The following is a 16,906-nucleotide window of genomic DNA, read 5'->3' as shown; positions in this document are numbered from 1 at the left end:
GCACAAAGATACTTAGTTATTTGCCTAATTACAAACAGTGGCTGATTAGAGATGTTTAGTGTGACTTTCATGTGAGGATTTTGTTCCCTGTATCTAAACCTCTACGTCCAAAAAGCTGCAATCTAGGCTGCCTGTGGGATTCCATCAGAATTTAAAACATTTTAGCAAATGCACCACAGCCAGTTCTTTCTCACCCCAAATTTGTATGTAATGGCCTTTGAAAATTCTGTTGCTGCAAAAATATTGATTAAATGGCTGGTAATATGCTGCCTTGCATGACAAGTGCACCTACTATGGGATATTGCATTAAGCTAATACTTTCCACATCCTTTGACTGTGACTGCCTCATACAATCCACCTGAACACTACAGCATAGAACAAATACCTGATGCTTTTCTCACTTAGTCATATTTTAGTCTTCTGCAGCACATATTTTGAGAGAAAAATTGAATGGAAAAGCAACTATGTTTAGGCCTTGACCAAGACAGGATAACGCAGATTTTCTATGTAAAAAGCTTTATCAAACTAAGGTTGGATTCATTTAGAGGAAGAGCTCTTATTTGTGATTCAGGACTTCTAAATACATGGATAAGGAGTTAATTTAGGAGAGAAAGTGCAAAAATACAGAAAATAAGATATAAGAGAGCAACAAGGAGGGGAAAACAGCCCTCCTCTCCACCCCTGCCCCCAACCCCCCTCCCCCCCAAAAACATCACAAAATTATAAGGGGGTGAGAGGGGAAATTATTCTGTATGTATAAGTGTATTCGTTTCTTCCATATTTTTCCACCTTTTTTCCTTCTTGAGTTCCTTCCTTTTTATCTTTACTTTTCCTGAACTCTCCTTCTTTTCCCACTTGTCCCTTGCCACTTTCTTCTCTATCACTACCTTGCCCTCTTTTCTTTCTTGCCTTACTTTGTGCCTACCTGTCCTACTGTCTTCACTCTCCTGTACTGTAGAATCACAGTCAGCCAAAGCCACACTGTTCTCCCTTGCCCAAAATGCAGCTGAGCAGTGTGAGGTAGTTCTGTTACAGCTGTTAATGACAGTGGGATGACTTGGCCTCAGCAAACCTAAGAGAAACAGCCTCTCTCACTTCCCAGGTCAGGCTGGTGTTTGAGCTGCTCTCAGAACTGCAGCTGGTAGAAGCCCTTTGATCAGATAGCCAAGGGACAGAGAGAGAAGAGAAAAAAATAATTGGTGTAACCTGACAAACTTAAAACCCTGACTCCCATTGCCATGATAGACAAACACTAAGTGCTGGTGAGAGAAAGTGAAGATTTTCAGAGCCAGATAGACTAGACCTCCTTCCTCCTTACCCAGCTCAGTTCAAAGCAGGGTGAAACATGTTAAAGCCTTCTTTGCAGAAGTGGTGATATCCACAGGCATGATTACAAGGATCATGTATGAAATTTATCCATTTAGAAATAAAATTTTTGTTGGCTATGTAGTCTTACTTTTGGTCCCGCATTATTCTGCCTTACCTGTGTGATTGTTGTCAGAGTCTGAGGTCAGGGATTGTACTTTGGTTCTGCAGCTCACTTGCCTTCTTTCAAATTTGTTTAAACTGAATAGTTTTAAAAGGCTTCCATAAACTCACCATTTAATGCTTCCTCCATATTCTTTCCAATATTCAGAAAAATATTAAAAAATTGGAAATATTTCTCTCCTCCTGTGTCCCCCAAGGCATTGCTAAGGTTTAGAAGGCACTAGTCTGCTGGCAAATTCCATTACCAGTATCTTTTCCACATAAATTTACACAGAATTAGTAACCATGTGTAAAATGTCTTCTGATTTCTTATGTATCCATAGGTTTTGTTATAAGCTCCTTTAAAATTGGCAATCTGGTGAATACTCTGTGCAGGTTCAAAAAGCATTCAGGGTTCAGAAACTGATGATTTACTCAGAGAAGTACCAGTCCTGCAAAGAATGTTATGGCATGTTGCTATTGTTGTGCTTGCCACTGACGGTATTCTGTCTTCTATCATCTTTATAAGTTTTTAATATTAATCCAAATAATTCTACTACTTCAGATTATTAATAATAATTCTATCTATAATAATTGATTTCCATAATCTTGCAAAGCATGTTTTACTTCCATCTCAGCAAGCATAGGAGCCAAAATTGGTGTAAGAGATTAGAGGATGAAGACACATATTCCCATTCCTATGGAAATGTAAGTTAATAGCATAACTTTAGCTATAACTAGAATATTTTTCTGGACCTTTTTTTTAATTATTATTATTATTTTGCAGAGTCATTTATCCAGACAGCTGCTGTCTCAGTAGCTCATTGTGCAGTACCAAAAATGCAGGGAATATGGCTTTTTTGGACAGTTCTGGCATAAATGTTTGACCCTGGAAACACATGATAAGTCTGCTGCATGTCAATAAACAGCACTTTGTATGCATTTGCAGGTCAGTTCGGCTGATACAGTTAATCAAAAATCACAATGATTGGAAAAATCTGCTTGACAGTGTTACTGACTTCAATGGAATCTAAATTTCCGACCCTCCATTTGGACATTCAAAATAAAAATAATAGAATACCAAGCAAGGTTTATATCTTGTGCTAGTGATAGACCTAGGACAGCAGTCAATAATCTGAATTGTTTTTGCAGTTTATGAATGTCTGGAACCCACACTTCATTCCTTTTGGTCTGAGAAAGACTAGTAAGTTAAGAAAGTTTATAGATAAAAAAAGTAATATCAATGTATGTTTTTAGGAGAATCTACAACACAATGCAAAAAGCTTTGCGTCCAGAAATCAAAATAATGTAAAGCTACAGATGCAGATATACTGTAGGAACACTGGGGGTTAGGATGGTCAGGACAGTCAGAGACGAGAGATCTCTGATGCCAGGTTGTGGAACTTGTGATTTATTGCAAAGGTTGTAGGTGCAGCGCCCTGCTTGGAGATGCCAGCTGCAGCTTGGACCAGGCCTGAGAGAAGAGAGTGGTAAAGAGGATGAGAGAGAGAGGATGAGAGGGTAAGAGAGTAAGAGGATGAGAGAGTAAGAGGGTACAAGAGCAAGAGGGTAAGAGAACAAGGTTCCCATTACAATACAATAAATCTTCTTCTGTGTTGAATAATCTAATTCTCACAAGCCAATCTAGTACAATATACAAATCCTATAGCATTTACATATAGCCTATAAGAATCATCACATTACCATGCTGTGTTACATTTTAAACCCTAAAAACTACTCTTTGGGCCTTATCTGCCAAGCTGCAGGGTCCGCTCTGACCCTTGGACCTGTCTGCAAGCAGAGGGTATTGTTTCATCAAAAGGAGATTACCTTCGGTCCGGCCACACCATTGTTTTCCAGTCGTTCAGTAACTAAGGTATCTCAAAGCTTGCTTTCATTTCAATCTAGCTTATAGTTTCTATGTTCTCAAAATCTTTTGCCAGACAATCATATTTATAAGGCTTTCCTGTTTCATCTTCCCCAATAATATACCTTAAATATAGTATTGCTATCTATTTTCACAAAACCCATCTTATCTGAATCCCTTAATCACTATAACGTAAATAAACTAAAATGTGATAATGACTGTAGAAAACACTCAACCTACTTTTTTACATAACAAATGTGATCATTTAATCGAGAAGAATATGTACCTTATTTCATGCAGTCTTTTATTCTTAGAAATATTTCCTTGCCTTTCTCTTATTTTGCACACATACACTCGCATAGATCAAAACAGATTTCTCTGAGATTGAGACCTCTTCTACTACTTTAGCCTAGAGAAAATGAGTTTAAACTATTACTGAGTTACAAAGCACTGGAAATAGATGCTTGTAAACAAAATGTCAGTAACACTAGAATAGCTTTCAGGTTCTGTTCCTACCAAACATGATCTAGTTCTTGCTGTAGTTTGAGCAATTCTGTTGTGTTTCCTTTACTCCTTAGGTTCTCAGCCTGTCTGTTCTTTTAGGCTGACAAAATCTGCTGAAGCATCTTAAATCTTTATGTCATATTATTCTCAGAACAAATTCAATGTTTTGTGGTCATATGTAAAAAGTAAAAAGTACTTTTCATCCCTTTTTTTTCGAAAGAAAGAGAAATATTGGAGAGAAATTACTATCAAATAACACGTAATTTCTTTGTATATCAATGTATATATAGATAACAGCTGTTATCTATATATCTATATACCTATATATCTATATATCTATATATATCTATAGATAACAGCTGTTATTAGCAGATAACAGCTTTTATCTGATAAATTAAAATAAAATCACTCTTTTTGATTAGTAGCTACATCTTTTCTCAATAGCAGTAATCTCTCCTACAAAATCTCCCATACTCTTGTTCGAAAATACTTGAAAGTGGAGCTTTTTTAATTGTTGTTCATGATTCATACAGCTGTTTCTCTGTCTTTTCCCCTTTGAGTTAGCTGTTGTGAGCTTATTCTGGCTCTTCTGGGTTCCTCACAAATGTTAACAGCAACAGAGTTTGATGTTACACCCCACTGCTCAGCCCATTCGAATGCTGCAGGCACCATGCTGCTCTCTTGCTACTCCTTAGGGAAGTTTACAGCTAGTTAGTCCTGCAAACATTATTCCACTCCCTAGGAAGAGAAACTATTTTCAGGTTTTTAGTTGTTTTTGTTGTTACAGTTTGTGTACTGCCTCTGATATTCTGCCATTGCTGAAGTTACAGTTGCTGGATTTAAATCCTCATGATGTTACCTCAAGGTTCTAAAATTTTATGCTGGCTTTCCTGAGGGGCTGATGTATTCTAAGATTGAGAAGTAATTTTCCTTAGCTGGAGATCCATATAGATAAAACCATTCAAAAGCTGGTAATGGAGGTGCATTGCAACATGTCATAAGATTTGGGTGTTTTTTTATGCTAAGGTCATATGAAAATCATCATGTCAGTCTTAACATGAGCCAAATCGGGCTCATGTTGTGGATCAGGCATGGCTGTGGCACACAAAGGAGATTCTAGTAGATAAAAATAATAAAACAGAGTAGAATGAGAGACTTGTAGTGAGAACCTGACTGCAGATGCATGAATGTAAAGGATAAGCTTTTTTAAGAGACCCCAGGCAATAGACAACTCCATGGATTGGCTAAAAGATCACTGCATTGGATGTTGATATGCTATGAAATATCATGGGAATCATATCAGTTAATTAGTACTATTAATACAGTTTTCTTAATTGCTCAGCAAAACTATAGATTACGGCTTAACAGGTTGTGTGTCAGACTGAGAAAAGATAAGTGTGTTCCTCCACTAAAACCAGCATATTTTGAGCTCTTTGGCCCAGTTGTCAAACATGCAGAGGTGAATCCACTGCAGATTTACTGTTCTTGCAATGAGTATTGGGACTTCCCCTAATGCAGAATCTATGCCAAGTAATTTGTGTGATTTAGGGCTTCTTTCTCAAAACCAGAACAAATTTTCTAATGTATTGTCTCTGTATAGTTATTAGAGATCATGGATAACCCATTTTCCACTGCTAGCAAACCAGGCATTTTCTTGAAATTCCAAGTCAGACTGTAAAAACACCAATCATAGGAATTCTGTTAAAGATTTTTTTTTTTCTTCTTACAAAATAAACTTGTCCTCATAAAAGAAAGATATATGTGGAAAAGAAAAAAGAATAATTTTTCAGATTATTGATTCCAAATTCAAAATAACATCTTCATAAATATATAAGTCAGCAAACCTCATACCCCTCTGAGTATGATAAGTTTTCAGCCTTCAATCATAATCTGGCTTCTGAGATTTTTGTTGATTTTAGCAATACATTTGGCATAGGTTTTAGTCCTTATTGATAGGATTGAGATTTTAAAACTTGCTTCTTACATGAAATGCCAGTAAATCTGTAAATTTTACTTGCTATGAAATAAAACCATACTTACAACTATGCTGAAGGCCCAGTAAACTTAGAAACTAGCTCAAGATGTCAAAAAAATAGCCCACAAAAAACAAAAAAGAATAAAAACAATAGCAAAGGAAAACAATACCAAAAACCTGTGCTGTAGATCCTTATTATCCAATATTTAATTCTAAATGAAAGTGTGTACAGATGCTTAGTAACTGATCAGTATCTGAGGACAACATATGTATCCAGATCCAAAAATATTTGTTCTATTACTCACACTAACTATACTGACAATTCTGTTGGGAAGATAAAATGAAAATTACCCATTGCTGTTATCAAGTTCAGTACAAATTTGCAAATAATGGAATCTCCATTTTAATATTTCAACTTTTCTTGTCAGCTGTATGAAAATGTATGATACTGAAAATATCCACAAAACAGGGATGGTCAGAAAAAACTTACTTTGTAAAATGTAAAGGTGAGTTGTTTTGATATTTTTAACTGATATTAAAAGTTACCTTTTAAATGCTAGAATACTTTGCCTTACTTATTAATACCCAGGAAAAAAATTATGTACTAATAAGGTATGAGATTCATTTATGGATCCACTGAACAGATATTAGGTGATACCATGTGCTGTAAAATGTCTCAATTTCTTTAAAGTCATAGGGAGAGAAAAGAAAGCAAATAAATCTAATGCTACTAAAATAGCTCTTGTTTAAAAAATCAACCAAACAAAACTCCTAAGGAAACAAACAAACAAACAAACACAAACCCACGTTTTCTTTCATTTGCATTTTTCTTCCATTCAGTAAAAATTCCCCATTAGTGACAAGGAAGGGAAAAATCTTATTCTTACCATATTCAACGACCTCCCCTCTCTTTTTCCTTTCCTTTCCTTTCCTTTCCCTTATGTTTTTTTAAGTATCATTCACTGCCACAGAATAGCAGAAGATTTTACCTAAACAACAGCCTGTAATTTTGTGGATACATAACACTTACTCAAGTTGGTATATAACATCAATAAGTATGATATATTTGGATTTTTATTTTATTCAGCAAACAGGAAAAAAAATCATGAGACCTGACCTGGGAGATCAAAACCTCTTGTTTTGGTTCACTTGACACCTTTTGTTTAAAAATTATGATAGAGCCACACCTAGCAGAACCATGATAATCAGACAAGGCTATCCCATGCTATTCTTCTGTCTGGCTGATTAGATGCAACAACTGCTGTGAAACTGAGCACTTTAGAGCTGGAGACTTGGTGATGTGACCCCTGAAGAGCACTTCTCCTTTCTAGACAATAATAATTATATCTTTTCTGCTGAGCTCAGTTGGATGAGAGGTGTAAATCTCAGACTGTTCCTATCAGTTAACATGTACTGTGTTGTGCAAGTTCAGAACTTCACAGCTCTGATCTAACTCACTATTGAAATTAGTCAGCATTTTCACCATATCTTTTCACCCAGCTATACTATGACAACAGTGTTAGTGATAGAGGAGTCTCAAAGGCTTGTAAGGTACCTGCTGGGAATGTGAAACCTCATTTTGCTCCTTTGGTTTGACAGGTCTTTCTCCATCTCCCAGACGTAGTTTGTTCTTCTATCTTCTTGTGAGTAAATTGAGTTTGAGATCCTCTAGATTGGTATTAATCTTCTGCTAGTCCAGCCTGTTTGCTGGATTGTGTACACAAGGTGAGGCTGCAGGTTGCTGGTTTTAAGAAGAAAAGTTTTGAAACTTGCTGATGAAATTTAAATGGAATTTTGTTTTAAACCTGCTCTAAAACTCTGATTGTATATTTGGAAAATGGTATGATATAATCTGAATACATAAAATACCTACGCCATTTATGTCAGAAGGTATGGGCAAAGATTCTTTGTTCCCTTGCTACTCAGGTGAAGGACTCACAGTTGAGTTTTCCTGTTTTCCTTCTGCATTAATGAATCAGTTACTTTCCCTTAAAATGTACTAGTTATTTTTTTTTTCTCAATTGGGTATGAAAGAAGAAGAGAGGAAAGTAGAAGGTAGGAGAAGTAAATAAAGTTGTCTTGGACAGAAGATACTAGTAACTGCTAAAGGAAATGTTGCAAATGATAGTCAATAAAAATTATTAATTCATAATATTTTTTAAAACAAGTATGCATTTAAGAGGCAGAAATATTCCTAATTTTCAGTTATGTTGTAAAAATTCTGCCATCTTCAAAAGCAGAATTTCATCTGAGATGTGTCAGTTTTATCAAGTACAGTGTTTTCTGGGAGGAGAAGAATTCAAGGCAGAGCGGGGAGAATGACCATTTCATTGGCCTCTACAGCCATTATTCTGTTACTATGGCAAGGACTCTTCTCACACCTGGTCTGTTACGTAGGGCCAAAGGGAGACTCATCTCTACAGGCAAAAAATTGTGTTCCTCAGTTGAAAAATGTAACTGAGAGTCCTGTATTCAGGAAACTCTTGCTAGTCTCTGCAATCTAGGTGCCTCCACCTTGCAAAAATTAAACTTCAGTCAATTTTTGAAGTCATGGAAATCATACTGTAATGACTGAAATCCTTAAATACAAATAACTTTTTTAGCTGGATATGTTTAATAAAGACCAGGCTGGGTGCAAAAATTATGAACTTCTTGGACCACCCTCAGTATTCAAAGATTCCAACATAAATTGGTAAAATAACAGCATATAACTGAGAGAGACACTTTCTCATTATCTAAATCTCTGTCAGAGACTTCATCTGGAGTCTAAAAGATCAATTGCTCTTTTATTTTCATTTAATTTTAATTTCTGATCATAGAATTTTGTGACACTTACATACTTTTGCATACTAAGCCAGAGCTCACATATCATCATCACTTCAGCTCTTAAGATAACAGCAAGTAAAACCCTAGGGCAGGATTTTTTTTTAATTTTTTTTTCTCTTTTTTTTTTTCCCATAGAAAGTCAAATTTTAAAAGTATGTATTTTATCTGTTTGAAATGGGTGTCTAATGCAATAAAGAGGTATTTTGAAGTGTTTCAGTTTTAATGTTCAAAGTAATCATCTAAGGAATAATGAGCCTGTTTGGTTACTTCTCTTTCTGTTCAACTCTGATGTGAGATGATCATGGAAAAAAAAAAGTAACTATATAGGTTGCATTTATAGGCATTTTCAAATTTGAAAATACAAATTTCAAAACCATTAAAAAATTACCTGAACTTGCCACCAATTTTAAATGCTAAAATTATGTGATTTCTATAAACCTGGGGAGGCAATTATCTCCAAATGCATAAAGTCACCTCCAGTTTGTTCTCCATGTCAGATATGAAAGCTGACCATTTCACAGGAAGGCCTGAAGATTTATAATTAATCAAAAATATCATTGCTGTTTGTGAAGAAAAACCTGATTGATCACTGATGTTTATCAGTTAACCACAGTTCTTTAAGAATGAGACAGCTGGTTACAGTTATTTCAGTCTCTTTCTGTTTGTAGATAATCTTTCCCTTTAACTCATATAATTGCTGAATGCATTTGCAGTCTTTTCATATTTATGAGAGGAAATAATGTTATTTAATATTGCTTCCAGGCCTTAGGAAGAGATATTTTCCACTATTGAAATGAAATAGTTTAAATTACTTTATATATTTGCTGTATCACATTTTACAGAGCTGGCTTTGCTCCAGCAAAAGAGACTGTATCAGACTTAGAAATTTCTATTCTGTTATTATTGTCATATCAAATTCTTCAAAACTAAAGACACCATTGATAGATAAGGAAATTTTTGTGGTAATATTAAAAGCATGAAGTTGCACAGACCGGAAAAACCTGAGTAAAGCTTGAAAAGAAATATTCTCATGGAACAATTTTTAAATAAATGCCATCATTTCATCATTTTTATACATTAAAATACCTTATCCTATTCTTCAAATTTTTTTTATGGATAATGAAAATAACATTAAACTTTGTAATTTATTTGGAAAGGCTTGCATTCTAAGCAATACAGAGTAGTTTAATCTTTTTTTTTCCCCCTTCTTTTTCCAAGTCATGTTCAAGTTCCATAAATCTTTACTTCTGCAAAGTCATTTTTCCTAATATACATTTTTTACTAGTGTTATGCCCTATATGGCTTTAAACAGACCAATAGTAAGCCATGATTAATAGCAATAACTTTAGTAAGCCATTGATCTAGATGACATCATTGCACTAAACCTTCAGCTTCTTTCATGGGTTTAAGAAGTGAAGCCTGGTTCCTAGCAGATAGAAAAAACATATGGTGAATTTTATTAGCCTTCCAAGGCAACTTGAAAATCCCAAGGCCTTCTGTGATTGCTTTTTTCCCTAATATATTCACAATATTATAGAAACCATGCCTTGTGCAGTAGAGTTATGAGGAGGATGCGGATTATCCTTGCATGCAGAAGGTATATTGTGCAGTTAGACTGTGGTGCCACACTGAGAGGAAAACTCAGACAATAAATGCCACAAAGCATCAGGAAGCAGCAGGGAGGCATGAGTGCAGTCCTGGTAAAGTGCTCCAAAGTGAAAATCAAAGTAAGCATATAAGAGCAGACATTGGTCTGGACTTTTTAATCAGGTGCCTGGAGCAAAGCATAGGCAGGGAAGATAAATCTGTGGCTGTGTTATAGCACAAAGGGAACACTGCAGTCGATCAGGTCAATGTTTATGTTAACTGTGGTAGAAATAATTGAACACTCACCTTTCTCACTTGCAAATGAATTAGCAGGTTAGAAACTATTGTTAATTTATGAAGTAGCATGCAAACTCACTATGTGGATGGAAACTGAAAGGTAGGCAGTTTGAAACAATCCCTTGTTTAGATGGGGTGTTTATATAGTGAAATGTGTAATGTGAATGCAAGATGGTATTTTGAAACATCCACTTGCAGCAGTGACAAGCAGTTAGAAGAAACATGCACAAATTTTGCTTGATGCAAACGACTTTGGACTTAGATAAACATCTGCATTTTGAGAAGCTGAGCTCCTGTGTCTGGTCAGTGACCTTCAGATTGTCATACCTGCAGTTTTTATGAGGAAATAACAGTAAAAAACCCTAAACAAAAAAACAACACCCCCCCCCCCCCCCCCAATACTTATCTATATTCAAATTGTTTTCAGAACACCAGAGCAATTATTTTCCTAAGAGCCTCACCAAATTCTCAGGGAGTGACCTGAAAGATGGAGATGCACAAATGACTGTAAGCAGAGGAGTCTCCAAACATTTCAATATGAACTTGAGTGTTTCCCAGATGCCCAAATTTGTGGACCATGCACTGTCAGAGGCCATCTACAGAAAGTTTTATTCACCCCAGTGATAAAGAGTGGGCATGTGTAAAGTGTCTAAGTGAGCAACTCACAGGATCCCTTCCAGCCACATTCACTAGCACTTGGGGAGGGCTCTCTCCTCTGTCCTTCCAGAAGACTTTTGGAGACATGACTCCAGTCAGTTTCGTAGCTACCTCAAGTACTTTCACATTTCCAGAAGACAAACTAGCTGCCTCAAGGATCAAGACAAGAAGTTTCAAGTTATGTCAGACCTCTTTGGAAATAACTTACTTCCCTGCAAAGCTGGTGAAGAGCATCCCATTCACAGCACTCTGTCCTGAAGGCTAGCAACATCACATTTAGGCACAGGGAAATGCAATTATTCTGTAAACATTTGTGGGTGACATTGCAGTATGTTTTGAGTTGTTTTGAATTGTTTTGCTGTCTTTCCTCAGATTTTTCTATTTCCTACATCTAAAGTCAGTCAACTCTTGACAGTTTTCAAATTGGAAATGTTGATATTCACAACTGCTGCATTGTTTGCTCTCAACTGTGAAGATTTCCAGATTTCCTCAGAAAGAGCTCTTAAATTCCCTGCTGCATGCTGTTTTAAAGGCCACCTGTCCGCAGTGTTTAGATGATAGTCACCTAGCATGATGCAGTACCCTGCCTGACTAGCATAAATGGCGTTGATGCCAAGCAGGAGGCAAAGAATAGAGGTGGTATTATGTTAATTCAGAGAGAATTTCCTAAGCTGAAAAACAGAAGTCTATACCTTTTTTTTATTCATTATCTTTTGTGCATCATTGTCCCCCAAATGGTACAAACATAACATTATAAAAACTTAAAAGATGAACGTAACTAATAGTGCCCACAGAAGGAGCTGAGTAGGGTTGAAACTGATACACAGATTGCTTTGACTCATTTGAATACTTGCTATTTTTTTCTCTCTTACTTGAATTAAGGTCACACTCATTATTCACAAGCTGATTATGTTGGAAAATATAGAAATTGATGAAGGGAAGAATCACCTGATTGAAACTACTGTGGCTACGTATAGGAAACCTGTTCCAAGTTAATAGAGTGTTAGTACTTTTAAAAAATTTTATAGCTAAATTTAAGCTTTCAAAGAAAAACAAAAAAACACACACAAAAACAACAACAAAAAAAGCCAGAGATTACAAAATTTCTCCATTATCTTCAGGGATAAGTACAATGCAATGTAGAGCAAAACACTGAGAGTAATTGGGGGGGGGGGGGGGGAAGAAAAAAAAGCTTTGAGTATATAGAAATAGGTTTTCAGTGAACTGAGGTCATTGTGTAAATTGCAAATATCATGATCTTGCCAGTTTCAACATAATGATCCAGAAGTTATTAAAGACAATAAATGCCATGTCCTCACTTTACAGATACAGTCTGATGCACTGCAATGAGTTATATCTTTAAGCCAAGAAGAATATGACAGCTGAAATCAGCTCTGTACATGTTTCCATCACCGTGACTGGACAAACATTGCCATAGTTCCTGGTATTCACTTAGTTCTAAGTCCTGAACTTATGAAGTGGCTAAATACAAGAAAGACTTAGAGGGCAGAAAATTCTCAAATGAGAAATCACATTCTGGCTAATACCCTCAGTGTTTATTCAGTATTCTTTTTCATTATCCTCTGACAGTTACTAGACAAAATAATAATTTATTATGATTTCTATTGGAAAACCAAACCAAACCTCTCCCCTTCCCTGCCTCAGTTTTCTGTCTTTTTCTTTTTTCTTTTTTTTTTAAGTATGACTGCAGACTTCGCATTTACCTTCCTTTCCCATTCTTTGCAATGATTAGAAGGCCCACTAAGCACAAGCAGCTGATAAGTGAGAAAGTCCTTTATACTTTAGCTGGTGCCAATAACAAAGCAGATGCTGGCAGTCAGGAGAACCAGGTCCTCCTGCTCTGCAAAGGCATCCTGTCACACATTAACCTCTAACAATTACACTATGAGTTATGTGGTTTTTGTTACATAGACATTCTTTACAATGTCAGTTGCAGAAAAAGTGCTAGGATTACAAATGGAATTGACCATATAACTGTTGAATAGAAAAGGGATAGAGAAGATACTGAATAGGTCACATAGGATGATACTGGCATCTGTATAGTTCTTATAGTCTCAAGGAGCTTTATTTGTCCATGGTTTTTAAATTAATCATGTATCTAATTATTTTTATTTTGCTCTTTTTGATAATTGTCTGGTTTTTTGTTTTCCCTTCCTTCTTACATTAAAATAAGCACCCAATATTAATATAGAAGATGTTACAGACTTAAAATTAGAGTACCCAGGAAACTGAAATGCTAATATTTCCATTAAAAGACTTATATTGATGTGCTACATGCACTGTAGAAAGCATCTCTCAATATGGTCAGTAATCCAGAATGACACATACTATAAGTGTGCTGTGATCATATTAGTGCTCCCATGGGAATTTTAACACTGTGATCCCTTGGTCCATATGCATTTGATTTCTTACACAAAAAGCACAAGTAGATGGGATTTCTAACTGCTATAAACTTTTATAGTTGGGCCTAGGTTGCTCCACAATCCTTTGGCCTATGTTACTCCCCAAGGACTGAAGTTCTACTTTTATGTAATTGATAACTACTTATGCACCAAAGCACCTGTGGACAATAGCTATGCCATTTACATTGTTGGATCATACACACACGAAAACCGACCCTGTTAATAAGTGACAAAGCTATTAGCTTGTGGTCCGAGAAACGACGATCTTAATAGCATTCACGTCACTTAATTTCACTCCATGAATGAAATTATAAAATATGGATTCTGAACCTAAACCTGTGTGGAACACCTAATATCTGTCTTCGCCATTAAGATTAAAGTATTTTTTTAAATGTCACCACTTCTTGTGAGTATTGTGGGAAAAAAGAAAGACTTTCCAGGATATAAGCAGAGAAAATGAGATTCCTGTGGTGAACCAATCTCAGGATAATAAAAGGTTTGTCTGAATCTAGAGATCTGAGGTAATCCACATTGAATTAAGTGTTTAACCTCCAATTCATCATATTCAAATTTTCCAGCTGATGTGGCTTGATCTTTGACCCTAGGTAAACCTAATTTTCTCCACTAAGGTGTTTTTGGTCGTTGGAATTTTTTTGGATCAAAAAGTAATTTATATCATATAATATAGAAATTGGAAAGGAATCTTTATAAAGGAAATCATATTATATGGCAAAGCAGTCCTCCTTTACTCATTATATATAGAAGAATGAAATTTTGTTCAGAACTGGTTGAGTGGTTATCAGCTAGTCCATTCATTCAATTTATACATGATGAGCTGAGAAATTTTTCATCTCTTCCAGTGTTTTAGCAAAAACCTTCTTCTTGGATCTGTTTACTTCTAATAGATTCCTGCTTTGAACTTGCTCAAGAAATTATACAACTGTTATTACAACATAAGAAAGACATCATGCTAAAAGTGTGTCCAGAGAAGATATAATGTGGTTCTATGATTCTGTGAAATACTGTAGGTAAAATAAAGCTGATTCCTGACCTTAAGTACTTATAAGCCAGTTTTAAGCTCAATAATTGATTTTTTTCATTTGTTTTAAAAAAAAAGAGCAGTGAATTTTAAATCTGCACTCAAGAAGCTTTAAAGAGGAATAAAGGAAAAAAGCTACTTGGATATCATAAGTGTAAAAATTATACAGCCTGAACGGTAATAAATACTTAAAATCCACTCAGATAACCTACTTGGATTTTGCCCTTTGTCAGAGAATCAGTCCATTGCTCAAAAAAAGACCGAAAGACTTTTTAACCCCTCAGATCTAAAGGTCCTTATTCATAATCAGACAATAGATGTGGGGAAGGAATAATATCCTCTCTTTTTCAGAGGTAGGGAGGTGTTAAATGAATTCATGAAATCCAGATTGAAAATTAGGTGCAGCATCTAAACACCAACAATTATTTTGTATTTCTTAGGAATGAACTTGTAGCTACATGGTGACTTCTTCAAAAAGTATTTATTAAAGAAGTATTAAAGAAAGTAAAAGGGGAGGAAGCCTTCTCTTTGAAAAATATTTGTGGTCATCGCATTCTTGTAGCCACAGAGCATGTAACAAATTTTATTTGCTCTTTCCTTTCTTGGCTGCCAAGATTCATGTAAAAGCATCTTGCTTGCATGTGCTAGGAAAGCTTTTATTTTATCAAATAAACTTTAGATTTATTTCTCCGTGGCTAAATACACTCCTTACATTTTTCTACCATATAAGAAATTCACCGTTCTTGCTTTCCATACGCAATACACCCAAAAACAAACAAAAAAAGTAGTTACTTTTTTGTGAGTAAGAAAGAAGCAAATTGGAAGAATTTCCAATCATTATTTAGAAGCACAAAACATTAAAAGGGATTCTTTATTATTAATTTTAGTTTTCATTTATTATATAGATCTAGATCTTAGTATTAAACTTTTGTATTCCATTGTCATTCTCAGCATCTTCAGTTATTGAAACCAGTTTCAATAACTCATGCAAGACAACAGTGTAGAATTAAGAAGGATTTCAAGGATATTATTCTACTAATAGGGGTAAATAGGCCTGCAATTTTTATCCTTTTAAAAATGATGCAAAATTTAACAACCATTTGCAAACCGTTCAATAATTGTATGCATAAATAAGGGTGGAAGTAGCACTAGCTCACACAGGCTTGTCTCCACACATACATGTATCCTATATTAAAAGTTTCCATGTACTCTTTGTTCCATGGAATGTTCCCAGCTCCTCTCCCCAGCAGAGGAATTCTTTTTAATGATCTGAGTGTTCAAAGACAACCCTCAGTTAAAAAAAGAGCAATGTGCTGGGATTTTTTCTTATTTCCTGCCTGAAAATGTTGCTTGATTTTATTTCAGTATGAATTGTCATATATGCATCTGTCAGTATATGTTTTTTCCCTATTCTGTGATGTTAAGATCAGAAAGAACCACTAAAGTTGGATGTTTTGTTCTCAGTGTATCAGTCTCATCTGGTAGTCTCTGTTAGACCCAGCTTGAGCTACAGCACAATGACTTTTATGATTTTCCACAATTCTTTCATAAGAGAATTACCACTTAATAGCCGTGGCTGTTTATAATCTGAACCTTATTTCTGCTCCCTATCTGCCCCAGTGCTTTGTGGTAATATTTCTACTACTTGTGTCATGATTACTTGCAAGAATACAATAGAAACTCATAAAGTGAATTTTCATCAGTACCTTAAATGTTTCTAAAGTACAGAGGGTCTGACCATAGACCTGTAATAAGTTTTGTTTCATCCTAGCTGAAATTCAATATTTTGTGACATATAAATAGTACAATTTACTCTGGAGGTATGTACTGTGAAGTTTCCTTTGCATAGAGGATGAATTTTCTAAGAATTTACTAATAAATAAAACAGTTTCTGGATAAGAAATAAATTACTTTCTTGTCTTCCTGCTAGGTGTTCCAAGCAATGAAATACTATGGGAAACATAACTTGCACAAAGTTAAAACTAATTGATATCACTTCTTTTGGGTTGTTTTTGTTTTGGTTTTTTTTTAAGAAATCTATTTGTTATGAGGGAATGAATATGTCTATTTGCTTTAACTGTTCCATTTCCTTAAATTAAATTATCTTGTCTATCAATGTTTTTTCTGTAACCTGGCACTGTAGTAGCACTGAAAAGGACCACATGCTCCTCTGTGGAATATCTAGACATTGAATCTGAATTCTTTCCCTCTGATGACTACTTATCTTCTAAAAAGTAGTAAGTCAAAAAAATTACATTCAAGTT

Source organism: Zonotrichia leucophrys, chromosome Z (assembly GCF_028769735.1).
Source record: "Zonotrichia leucophrys gambelii isolate GWCS_2022_RI chromosome Z, RI_Zleu_2.0, whole genome shotgun sequence".
NCBI lineage: Eukaryota > Metazoa > Chordata > Aves > Passeriformes > Passerellidae > Zonotrichia > Zonotrichia leucophrys.
This window is presented reverse-complemented; position numbering follows the sequence as displayed.